This window comes from Sus scrofa, chromosome 3, assembly GCF_054392235.1.
Source record: "Sus scrofa isolate SSC_HxYL_T2T_F1_AM1 chromosome 3, Sscrofa_HxYL_maternal_Yorkshire_Landrace_v2.0, whole genome shotgun sequence".
NCBI lineage: Eukaryota > Metazoa > Chordata > Mammalia > Artiodactyla > Suidae > Sus > Sus scrofa.
The window spans coordinates 846,773-859,394 of record NC_139385.1 but is presented as its reverse complement, the minus strand read 5'-3'; the positions used below and the strand labels follow the sequence as shown (position 1 = coordinate 859,394).

At 63.4% G+C, this 12,622-nt stretch overlaps 1 long non-coding RNA gene across 2 annotated transcripts in view; it reads left to right on the top strand.

Moving 5' to 3' along the window:
- Window positions 1–12,522, top strand: part of LOC106507343 (uncharacterized) — an 85,339-nt gene extending 72,817 nt beyond the window's left edge. Inside the window, exons 3-8 of one of the 2 annotated variants that reach the window (XR_014839589.1) lie at window positions 3,100–3,541; window positions 6,051–6,163; window positions 6,526–6,623; window positions 7,651–7,920; window positions 9,154–9,341; window positions 10,434–12,522. This is a non-coding gene — a long non-coding RNA (uncharacterized LOC106507343). Of the gene's footprint in view, window positions 1–3,099; window positions 5,705–6,050; window positions 6,164–6,525; window positions 6,624–7,650; window positions 7,921–9,153; window positions 9,342–10,433 lie in introns of both variants that reach the window. The other variant, XR_014839590.1, reaches the window with a different exon arrangement.
- Window positions 12,523–12,622: the final 100 nt, after the last annotated feature.

The following is a 12,622-nucleotide window of genomic DNA, read 5'->3' as shown; positions in this document are numbered from 1 at the left end:
TTTCTCATCCAGAATATGGGAGCCGAGGAGCCAGCAGGGACTTTGATGGAAGTAAAACAAGGCGGGGGGCGTTTGCTGGGTCCACGGAGGGGGCGTTTCAAGCTGCCAAGGGAGGCGGAGCCGGGACGGTGGGCTGTCTGCACGTCGGGAGCGTCCGGGAGGAGGCGCCTTGGCGCACAGTCAGGCTTCAGCAAGTGGCTGCCCCTCCATCCAGAAGCCCTGGGTCACCCAGAGCAAGGGGCACGGAAGACCCGGCCCAGGCGGGCTGGGGGTGCGGGCCACGCATCCGGGGACTAAGGGAGCAGGCGTGGTGGGAGCTGGGCTGGAGGCCTCGGAGGGTTCGGTCCTGCCATCCTCCAGGCAGCAGTGTCCACACCTGCGGTGACCCCCCCCCACCCCCAGACTGGGCTGTGGCTGCCTGATCGGAGGTGCGGCTGGTCTGGGGTGTTGGGGGGCTTGGACGAGGGATCCCCTGTCTGGGCTGGCGATGAGTCTGCTGCAGGGCCCGGCTGGGCCTGCAACTTCAGGTCATCCCTTGGATGGGTCTCTGGGGACCAGGACCCGGCTTCCTGCACACACCTCAGTGCTGTGCTCAGCCCAGCAGACCCGCAGCGAACATTGCTGAGGTCTAGCGTGTCCACTCCCAGAGGCTCCTTCCTGCCTCTAGCTTGCACACCCCCACGGACGGGCAGGTCACTACCTCGCAGACGGCTTTCATCCACCATCCGTCGTTTCAGCATGTTCAGGACAGCTGCCCCAGGGACGCAGGCAGGACCTCATCGTCGTTTGGGAAGGACACCGGAGCCAGCACCTTCCTTTGCCTGCAGCTTTTGCCCCCGTTTGCCCCGTCCTGGGCCCCCCACCCCGTCTTCCTTCCCTGTGTCAAGCAACCTCCGTCCTTTCTCACCGTCCTGTGCCAGGGTCCCCAGTCCCCTCGCCACGTCCCTGCCTCTCCCTGTCCCCCATCCCTGCACTGCCCCCCCACCACGGGAGGGCTCCAGGCTGCCTCTGGGCTCGTGCGGCGGGGCACCAGCACCTCCCCGGTGCCCCGCCAACAGCCCTTCTCCCCGCCGAGGACTTTCTTTGGGTGTTTCCTCCAGAAGCCAGGCAGTCTCGGCCGTAGCCCAGGGGCAGGAGGCAGGAGCTGGGGCCCCGGGCTGCTGCCCGCCTCGAGCTGGGACGGGCACAGCGGCCGGGCTCCCAGACAGACACACGCGAGCCGGTCCTGCCGATCAGGCCCTGAGGCGCCGTCAGACCGGCTTGTTAGTGCAGCGCGGAGGAGCCGGCAGACGGCGCGGCTGGTCGATGGGGGACGCGCCACCCGCCGGCATGGTCGGCCCCCCGCCTTGAGGATCAATGGTCCCCCCACCACGGGGCTGAGGGGAGAGCGGAGGCTCCCCAAGGCTCCAGCCCCGCGGGAGGCCGCCTGCAGCCCCCAGGGAGTCCCAGCAGAGGAGAGGGGACCGCGCCCAGATTTACACGAGCAGAGACAGGCTGGATCACTCCCTCGCTGCCCAGCCTGTCCTCCACGAGGCCAGGGCAGACGTGTGGGCTCAGCCTTGAGTGAGAGCCTCCCCTACGGTCACGGTCACGACAGGGAGCCCGCTGTGGGCAGGAGTGGGCAGGGATGCGGGTGCTCAGGAGCCCAGGAGGCAGGACCCGACTCACTGTGTGTCGTTGGACCAGCCTGCCCGCCTCTCTGGGCCTCCTGCTCTCCAGCCTGGACCCCAGGGGCTTGTGCTCAGCAGGCAGGGCCTCAGGCGATGAGCCCTCCAGAGCCACTGGGGATCACAGCTGGGCTTGACACTGGCCAACATCCCCCATGCGGCTGCCACCATCCCACACACGCCACCAGCCATCAGGTCACAGCCCTCCCAGGAGCCACGCGGCGGGAAAGACCAACTGACAGGTCTAATGGCCAGTGGTAGGCGGGCATCCAGCAGTGCAGGTGGGCCTGGGGTGCTCTGAGTGCCGTGGGCCAGCTTCTGAACCCCCACGAGCCCCAGGATGTTGGGGGGGACCTGGGGCTCATCTCGAGGTGCCTCAGGGCTTCAGGGCTGCTGTGCAGGCTGGATGGGCCCCCCTGCAGGGCTCACTGACCCCCCAAGCCCTCAGCAAGGCCAGCCTTGAGGTCAGGAGAACCGGAGCGTCTAGGGGCCGGGGTGGAGAGGTGTGCCTCGGGGCGCCCTGGAGGCCATCAGCCCACGTGACCCAGGAACAAACGGGGTCGGAGGTGATAAATAGGGCTTGGGGTCACCAGCCCTGGACCAGCCAGGGCGCTGGGCCCTGCCCCCGGCGAACATCCTCTCACCCCACGACCGCAGCGCCCACCCTCAGTGCCCTCAAAGGCCTCGGTGAGGCCGGGCTGCTGGGAGCGGCAGAGCCCGACTGTCCCCCAGGAGGGCTGGGCACGGGGCCGGCGTCTTTAGGGCTGGGATGGAAAGGCGCCCACTGCTCCCCTTCTCAGCACCGCTGCACATGTGCCCGTGTGTCCACATATATAGACACACGCGTGCTCGGACACAAACCAAACTCCTCCCACCCTGAGAATTACCCGGGAGCCACACACGCACACACCCCCAGGCCTGCGTGCAAACGGGCAGCCTTAGACATGTGAACGCAGACGTGGACACCTGTGGGTCCACGCACACCAGCACCTGTGCATGAGCATTCACCCGCTTTGGGGGACCCCCATGCACCCTCAGATCCGCAGCCCCCCCCACAGTGCACGCGCGCACACACACACACACGTCAGATACACATGCATGCCCTGGGGACGGCTCACTGTGCACGACCATGCAGCTGTGCACAAGAACACACGTCTGTGAGCACGTGGCAAGCACCCCCACAGGCACCCACGGGTGGTTCAGACTGGGTGGCACCCAGGTCCCTCTTTGGGACCCCGTGGGTCATCCGTGAGTCGCACCCCGTGACACAGGAGCTGGAGCCGCTGCTGGGGGCGGGAGGCCAAGGGCTCAGGCCTGCCACCGGGGCACCCACCGGGCGACCTGCACCCCAGATCCTCCGGCAGCGACCCCTGGTAGCGGTGGCACTCCTGGACCCAAGTCTTGGTTTCTAAGCCCCTCTCTCCACTAACAGGAACTGGAGACTTTGAAGAAATCGTGGATCCGGGGCCGGGCAGGGAAGGACCAGGACTGGCTGAAGGGTCCCGAGCCAGGAGGAAATGGGTGCTCACAGACGCAAAGTCCCGCCCCACAGAAACGTATTAACTGCGGGGAGCGAAGCTTACCTTTGCCGCAGGGAACCCGGGCAGATCTTCCTTCATCAAATGGCCAAATCAGACCAGGCCCCCACGCCCCTGTGGGACCCCTCCAGGACCCAGCGTCCCCTCCGGGACGTCCCCGGATGACCAGCCCCTCCCGCAGCAAACACAGCAAACCACGCGCGGAGCCGCACAAGGGAGCAGCAGGCAGACGCCAGCGACGGCCGTTCTGGAGAACGACCCGTTGTCCCGGCGAGGGTCGAGGTCGTGCCAGGCGAGGACAGGTCACTCCAGGCTGAAGGACATTAAAGGGACGTGGTGAGTGAGGGTGATGTGGAGGCCGAACCGGACAGGGTGGGTGTGTCTGGAATGGGTCCGGGGTGGAGGGAGCCGTGGATCTGCGCATCTGCACCTGCAGCGTAACGAACGCGCCCGGCCCGCAGCTTCCCCCGTAACCGTTTCTCATCTCTTCCTAGTTGGGGGTCGGGGATTTGGCAGGGCTCAGCCGGCTGGCTCTTTGGTTCCCGTGTCATCACCTGAGGTCACTCCGCAGTTCCCAGCTGCCCAGGACAGGGCTGGGGCTGGTCTGCGGGTGTCTGGGGGTGGTGGTGGGCGGGGAACAGCTGGAAGCCTGGGCTCAGATGGGACGGTGGGGCTGAGTGCCCAGCGGTGGCCTCCCCAGGAACCCAGTTTCTCCCCTGGCAGCTCAGGCTCCCAGAGGGAGGGTCCCCAGAGGGAGAGGCCACAGCCTCCAGGGTCCAGATGTCACTTTCCCTGTGTCCTACTGGCCGGGCGAGTCACCAGCCTCGGGGAGGGGGGTTTGACCCGCCTCCCCCGGGACCGGGCTCCATCCTGGCGTTCACGGCGGCGCCGGCCCCGCGTAGTCCCCCACGCGGGCCACCTGCCGTCTGGCCAGTTTAGATCCCTGAAAGCAGGCACGGTAACGTCACCCACAGCAGCAGCGTCCAGAGAATGTAACAGCGCGCACAGGCAATTTAGAATTTTCTAGAAGCCATCGTGGAAAAAAATCAAAAGACGCAGGTGGAGTTACTCTTCATAACGTGTTTTCTTTAGCCCAGCACACCCCAGACGTCGTCGCCACGTGTAGTGAGTGTCAGACTCGCTGCTGAAATACGCTGCCCCCTCTTCCTCCTCCGTCTCTGGCCTCTGCCGGGCCTCTGCGCCCACAGCTCCCAGCCCAGTGGTCGGCACCCCATTTTGGGCAGCGCAGGCCTGAGGGTGCCCGGTGTGCCTGCGATCAGCCCCCAACCCCCACCTCTGCCCGCCCCCGGGGGCCCGCCTGGTGGGTGCCGGGCAGGCGGGCAAGGCTCCGCCAAGGGCGGTGCCGTGTAAAGAGCCGGGTCGCCCTAATCCTTAGGAAAATAGCAGACCCGGCTCAGCGTGTCAGACATGCAAACACCCGCTTAGCATGCGATCGGGAGGAGCCCACCCCCTGCCCCCCGCCTCGAGTGAGGGAGGGGCTCCTCCCAGGGGCATGGGCCCATGTGCACCGAGCGAGGCCAGGCTGTGGGCAGCGGCTGGCGGGGCCCAGCTGATAACCCTCCCGGCAGCACCCAGGGCTCCCCGCGCACCCTGGAGGGAAGGTGAGGCCCTCCACCCCGTTTACAGAGGGGAGAGCTCAGGGCCAGAGAGGGGCCCTTAGCTGCCCGGTGTCACTCGGCCAGTGAGCAGAGACGTTAAGGCAGGAACCCAGGTGCAGCCGAGGACGCGTGATGGGTGAGGGGTGGGCGAGGGGCAGAGACACCTCAGATAGCCCTCCTGGGTGGGCAGCAGTCCAGCCTGGGCTTCGATCTGGCCGAGGTGGGGGCAGGAGGGGCTCCTGGCCAGCCTCCCCAGGAGCTGCCCCCACCCCCACCACGGGGTCCCCAAGGCAGACCCCAGCCCGGCCGTCAAGTCCAGACCTTTGGACAGGCCTCTGTGCACCAGGGCTGCTCCCAGAGACCCAGCAGGTGGCCTCGGTGGCAGGACGGGGCCACCTGGACGCCCCCCCCAACCCCGGCTCCTCCAGGGGACAAACAGACAGACACACAGGCGACAGGCAGGCTGCCTAGACCTTCTGCCTGTCGTTCCCACAACCTCCTGAGCTCCTGGCTTTTGGTCTTTGCTCCAAAACCAATCAATTTCTCGCCACCACTGCCTAACAGGCTTTCCTGATGTGGCCGGAGCATTCAAAATAACCAGGTGTCCGCGGGGGCCACCCCTGCCCATCCCCGTCCCCGAGTCCTGGCCCAGCGTGCGGCTCCAGCCCCAGGTCAGGCCGCCCCAGCCCACACAGCCCTGAGGACGCCCTGGTGGTCGAGGACCGCAGCCCAGCAGTGGGCAGCCCATCCCCTGCCACCCTCCCCTGCAGAGGGAGTGCCAAGGGACACCGGGGCCACCCCCTCCCGAAACAAGCCCCACTCGGCTCTCTGAACGCTCCAGGGTCCTCAAAGGTGGTGGCGCCTTTGGATTTTTTTTATTGTGGTAAAATATACACAACATAAAATTTTATCTTCCCCATTTTTAGGGTACAGTTTAGGGGTATTCAGTGCATTCACGTTGTTGTGCAGCCGTCACCACTGTCCTTCTCCAGAACTTCCCATTTTCCCAAACTGAGACTCTGTCCCCACTAAACACTGCGTCCCCCTCTCCTAGCCCCAACCCCTGCCCACTGCTTTCTCTCTCTGAGAACCTGCCCCCTCCAGGCGCCTCATACGAGTGGAATCACACAGCAATTGCCTTCCGTGTCTGGCTTATTCCACTGAGCAGCATGTCCTCAAGGTCCCTCCAGGCTGGCGCAGGTGTCAGAGGTTCCTTCCTTTTTCAGGGCTGAGTGATATTCCACGGTGTGCCCGGACCGCATCTGCTTATCCAGTCACCCATGGATGGACACTGGGGTCGTTCCACCCTTTGGCTCCTGTGAGTGGAGCTGCTGTGAAGGTGGTGCATGTGTATCTATTTTGCTTCCAGTTCTCTTGGGTGTAAACCCAGAAGTGGGATTACTGGATCCTCTGGCAGTTCTATTTTTAAGTTTGCGGGGGAACCGTCCACACCGTTTTCCAGCACGGTTGTTCCACTTTACGTTCCCACCAGCAGGGCGCAGGGTTCCAGTTCCTCCACGTCCTTGCCAGCCTGTGTGGTTTTCTGGATGTCTGTCTGTCTGTCTGTCCACCTACCATCTTAATAGGCGTGAAGCAGCCCTGTTCGATTTTTGAAATAATGTATTTCTTAGGAAAACGGTTGGGGTGCCGCTGCCTCACCGCGGGTGCACTTACCAGGCTCCCGGCCCGTTTCTTTCCCAGAGAAAGGACCTTTCCCAGCCCTCCTTGTCCAGCAGGGCCACCCGACCACTGCCACTCCGGGCCTTCTTGGGCGCTGCCTCCCCACCAAGTGACAGCAGGTACTCACCCGACCACACGATGCCGTGGCCAGGCCACCGGAGGGAAGCCCCCCCATCCCCGGAGGAGAGTCCCACAGGAGGAGGCCCCCGTCCCCGTGGCCCAGAACTCACCTTGGATTCTGCTCAGCTGTTGCAGCAGCTACTGTCTTCGGCTGGAGGATCCGGGGGCCCAGGCGTCTGAAGGCTGGTGGCGCCCACGGGTGTGCGTGCGTTGCACACGTGCTCGGGACCGCCCGTGCCCCTGCACATAGGAGCCCAGCCCCCAGGCTCAGGACCCGGTGGGGCCAGCGCTGTGGGGAGGTGCCCACCCTGGAGGGCTCGGATGGTCCGAGTGGTGCCCGCCCCCCGCCGCCCCAGCAGCCCGGCTCCCGGAGCCCACGAGGGAGGCCGGGGTGGCGCGGGGTGCGGCCCCTGGCCCCTGGGAGCGGCTTAGCCTCCATTCCCCGGGTCACTGTGTCAGCCCAGCCGCCGGCCCGTCAGCCAGATGGTCGCTTCAGCAGAGAGAGAAACACCTGACACGCCATCTCAAACTGATTTCACGGCGGCCTCCGGAGAGGCCCTGCGAGCTCCTGACAGTCTGATCTGTTGTGAATAAATATGACAAAATTGCCAATTACGGGAGGGAGGCTTCATTGTCGGGCCGGCCGGGCTGGCCGTGGCTGTGCACTCCGGGGCCGACCCCGGCGGGAGCCCGCCTGGCGGACAGAGAGCGCCGGGCCCGGTTGAAGGGGAGCTGGGCCGCAGCCAGACGCCGCACCAGCAGGCACGGGATGAGACGGCGCGGCCGGGGGCCTGCCAGCCTGGGCAGACGGGCCCCACCGCCCTCCCCACACACCCCGGGCTCAGCTCTGGCCCTGCCTGCCCTCTGCTGCCTGCAGGGGCTGCCAAGCAGGTCCTGGGCAGGGTGGCGAGGGCCCCAGGCCGGCCTGGCCCTCAGCTCAGCAGCCCTCTGCAGCCCGGCTCCCGGCCGGCCAGCAGCTCCCAGGCCCAGGCCTCCTAACAGCACTCTCCTTCTCCCGGCCTGCAGAGGAGGCCCAGAGACAGGCAGAGACCTGCCCCAGTCACCCAGCAGCAGGAGAGGAGCAGAATTCAGAAGACTGCCCCCCACCCCCGTGGCCCACCCGCCCCACAGGACCACGACGGGCCCCCTCGAGCCCCGGTCACCTCTGCTCACTCTGCTCAGCCCACCGCAGCACCTCCGTGATGAGGCAGACAGCCCGCCTGCGTCTGAACCCGGGTCTGCCGTGTGGCCCTGCCAGGGTGGAATGCACACCCGGGATGTGTTGTAATCAGCGAAGTAAGGCCACAGGCGGGGGACCACTGCCTCCTGGCCCCGGGTGACCTCAGGCAGGGAAATCCTGGCTCGGGAGCGAGAGCCTGAGAGGGGAGGCCTGAGGCTGTGGTTTGTGCGGGACAGGCGGCCTCACGGATGTCTGCTGTCTTTTAAGGATCGCTGACCCTGGTGGGGGAGGGGGAGCGTCCTCCTGGCCAGCAGGGCCCCCCCGACGTGTTAAGCATCCTAAAAGGCAGCAAGTAAAAACCTGACGGATGCACCTGCCCCCCTCCAGGACTCACCGTCCACCTGCAAGAAGGAACGTGGAGGAGGTGCCCCCCCACCCCCAGCTCCAGGCCTCTGCCCGCCTAGGGCTGTCTGTCCCCTCACTGCTGGCCGGACGTCACCCCGCCAGGGAGGGGCCGTATCTGGGCCGCCCCTGCGTGGATGGCTCTGCCCAGCATGTGCCCTCTCCCTCTGCGGGAAGGTGGGTGGACTCTGTGCACAGAGCCCCGTCCGAGCCGCTTACACCCGGCCTCCCTCGGGTCTCAATCCAGCCCAGGCCCCGGAATCGTGTGGACTTAGGTTAAGGTAGCAAGTCTACCCTTTGCTGGCTGAAAGACCAAACAGGCAGCATGGTACCCACCACCCAAATACCCTACCTGAGACGTAGCACAGCGCCTGTTCCTAGAACCCACCACGTCCCAGGCACCAGCATCACCGTCCTCACAGTGGCCTTTCCTGCCTCTCTCTCCCTAGTCTCTGAGTGCCCTGAGGCCTGGGACAGTTCCTCCTCATTTTCGTGGTTCTGGCACAGCGCAGGGGCCGTATGGGACAGCCCAGACGCTGAGCTCGGGTTGACCTGGCTTTGAACCCCGATGCAGGCCTGGGACGGTGGTGTAAGTTGTCCACTGCACAATACTAGGAGAGCCATTCCCGTGGGGCTCACCCACCACCTACCAGCCACGTGACTCTGGGTTAATTACTTGACGGTGCTGCCCGAACGTGGCCTCTGTCCATTGGTGCCGAATAGAAACGGGGCGACAGAGGTTGGGGTGAAGGGAAAAAATAGCTTGTGTAGTTCTGCCAGGTAAAGAGGCCACAGCAGGCCAATGCCTCAAAGATGGTGCCCCCCCCTCTGGGGAAGAGTTGCAGGGAGTTTATAGTTTAAAAGGAGGAAAGCAAGGTTTCTGCTAAGAATCGGGATTGGGACAAGCATGCATTCTTCTTTCTTTGGGGGAATCTTCGTCATGGAAGCTGGCAACGGGAGCTCGGCCTGATCCTGCTGGGGGTCTTCTGGGTTCTTCCCGAGAATGACAGCACTGGCGAGAAGGGACTTGATCGGAGATTCGAGCGAACGAGGAAAGTTCCTGAAAAGCATCTCGCACTAATCATCTTTAACCCACAGGCAGCTGTGCCCAGGGTGCCTCCTCTTTCGCTCACAGGTGAGTGTGTGCAGGTGCCATTGAGCCCGGGAGAAGCACAGGGAAGGACTCTAGGCTGCTCAGCTTTATTCATTTCTGCGAGAAGCGTAAGGAATATCGCGTCTCCCTCTGGTGCATCAGATGCCGCGTCAGTACGGGTGTCCCTCGAGAGGGCACCAGGACCCTGCCCGAAGGCTGTACTGTTGTTGCGTGACGGGTCCTCTGATCACAGCTGTCTGGACCCGCGCCTGGGAGCTCAGGGAAGGCCCATTTCCTAAAGCAAGAAATGGGGGCACAGAGAGGCTTGTGTGCCCAGGAGCCCCACAGGGCACTGCTTGGTTACAGTGTCTCCACGCCTCCACTTCCTCCTCTGAAAAACAAGCTTATTTGCCACAGGGTGTGTCGGAGGCGGACGCGTTGATGCAGGCGACTCCTGCGCAGAGTGTGTGCAGAACCACTGCCCGTCGACGCCTCTCGTCCCCAGCGTGCCCCCTACAGCCCCCGACCTCCTGATTCTCCTTGTAGAGACCCCTCCCTATCAGCCCAGAGCCCCTGCTGGAAGCCACCTGGAGATGGGCAGCTTCCCCGACCCGCCCCGTCCCCAGGGTGCCCGGCCATTCCTTCCGGGCAGCCCCTCACTCCCGCCAAGGGGCTCGTCCACCCCCAGGACCCCGTGGGCGCATGTGCTCGTGTGCTCCGCCTGGACGGCCCTTTATTTGTTTATTTATTTATTTTTTTGCTGTCTTTTTGCCATTTCTAGGGCTGCTCCCGCAGCATATGGAGGTTCTCAGGCTAGGGGTCTAATCAGAGTTGTAGCCACCCGAGCAACAGCCATGTAGGATCTGAGCTGCATCTGCGACCCACACCACAGCTCAGGGCAACGCCAGATCCTTAACCCACGGAGCGAGGCCAGGGATCGAACCCACAACCTCATGGTTCCTAGTCAGATTCGTTAACCACTGTGCCACGACGGGAACTCCTAGATGGCCCTTCTGAGGGCAGGAATGGTGTCTCCGAGCCAAGGACCCCACAGGAGGGGCCCCCCACCAGCCACCCAGATACTGCTCGCGCCCCCACCCCTCCCATCACCACACAGAGCCCTCTCCCGTGTAGGACTTCGGAAAATCCAGAAAAGAGGACACAGACGCGCCCGCAGTCACGACCCGCTGCAGGAACTCTTCGGTGCAGGCGCGGGCACGTCCGGGTTCCATCTCTGACTGCCCAGGGTCACGACTCACGCCCGCTTCTCGGTTTCCCAGTGGATCAAAGTTGTGCTTGACACGCGCTGTCGTCTGTTACGTGTGCAACGGCGTCACGTCCAAAACACGACGGACCCTCCCTAGTGAAAAATGTTCACCACCTGAGCCTTCGCGGGGTCATCATTTGGTCGGCGGAGGGCTTGGAATATTGTGAAAAATGCCCGAGATGTGACACAGAGACACCAAGGGAGCAGATGCTGCGGGGAAAACGGCGCCGACAGTCGTGCCCGACGCAGGTCCCCGCACACCTTTGATGTGCGAAAAACGCGTGATCCGCGCTGCGCCGTCAGGTGTGATGTGCCTGTATTTTAAGTCACTAAAGGGATCCCACACGTTCTACAAAAGTCAGAAAAGAGAACGGAGCAGGAGTTCCCGTCATGGCACAGCAGAAACGAATCTGACTGGGAATCACGAGGACACAGGTTCGATCCCTGGCCTCGCTCCGTGGGTTAAGGATCCAGTGTTGCCATGAGCTGTGGTGTAGGTCACAGACGTGGCTCGGATCCCACGTGGCTGTGGCTGTGGTGTAGGCTGGCGGCTGCAGCTCTTATTAGACCCCTTGTCTGGGAACCTCCAGATGCCGCGGGTGCAGCCCCAAAGAGAGCAGAGCAGTGGCTCTGACTGCCCCACTCGTCTCCTCCCGGGTGTTTTTGTGCTTTTTTTTTTTTATCTCCTCGCTCCTAAGCACACACACTCCTGTGCCCCGCTCTCCGCTCAGCATCACACTGCGGCTGCGGCCGCCTGTCACCCCACCGTCTCCCTAATTACCGCTTTTAAGGGCTGCCTCGTGCTCGGCGAGTCTGAACGATGATTCACGAAACTACTCCCCAATTGTTGGACAGTTCAGTTGCTTCCGCTTGTTTTTTGGTGATTAAAAATAACGTTGCCATGCGCATCTTTGGACCTAACGCTCTCCCCGTATTTTGGGTCATTTCCCTGGAGGAGCTTCCCCGGCGCGGCGTCGGGGCGCAGAGGCGCTGAGCGTTCCCACGGTGCTTAGCTCACTGCCACGTTCCTTTCCTGGGCAGGCCCGGCTTCCAGCATCCCTGGCACAGGGGCCCCATGGCTCATTGCACCTTGCGGACTGGGGGCTCGTGGTTTCATGGCCGGTCTGCCCTCGGATGTCAGGGTCCAGCCCCCACATGGGGGCCCAGCAGACACCATCCAATTCACTTCAGCTCTTCCTATGAATCAAATGGGGAGACGGTTGCAGACTCGGGGTTGGGGGAGCTGGGGAGGGGCTGTGACGTTTGTGTCTGGGATGTGCTGGGAGGTGGGGGGGGTCTGTGTGCCCACAGTTCCCGGCTTTGTATCTGCAGCCCCTCCTCCCACAGCAGGGCCACAGCCGGCGGCCCGGTCCCGTCTCCACCTGGACACGGCCCGGGGTCCTGGGCTGCCTTCCCCGGAGGGAGTGCCCTCTTCTGCCTGCAGCCGTAGCCCCTCCCCTGCCCCTTCCTGTGTGTTTAGTTCATGCATGTGTCTTCTCGCTGGCTCGCTTTTCTCCCCATTGCTGTCTGAGCTCCGTGAGGTCAGGGCTTGTCTGTTTTGCTCATTACTCCTCAGTAAACCGGCGCAGTGCCCTGCATTTAAGCTGCTCAAAAAATAGTAAATGGAAGGAAGGAAGGGAGGAGGGAGGGAGGGAGGAGTGAATGAAGGAAACTAGAGCCTATTTAAAAAGCCGGGAGTTCCCGTGGGGGCTCAGCAGAAGCGAATCCCGCTAGGAACCATGAGGACGCGGGTTCGATCCCTGGCCTCCCTCAGGGGGTTAAGGATCCAGCATTGCCCTGAGCTGTGGTGTAGGTCAAAGATATGGCTCGGATCCTGTGTGGCTGTGGCTGTGGTGCAGGCCGGCAGCTACAGCTTCAATTTGACCCCTGGCCTGGGAACCTCCGTATGCCATGGGTGAGGCCCTAAAACGCCAAAAAAAAGTAAAGAAAAATAAAGTCTGAACGGGGATGAGGAAGAGAAGGCAGCCAGGAGGGCCGGAGCCGGGCCGAGGGATGGGGTTTGTCTGCTGCTCTGAAGGAGACGGGATGGGTTGGC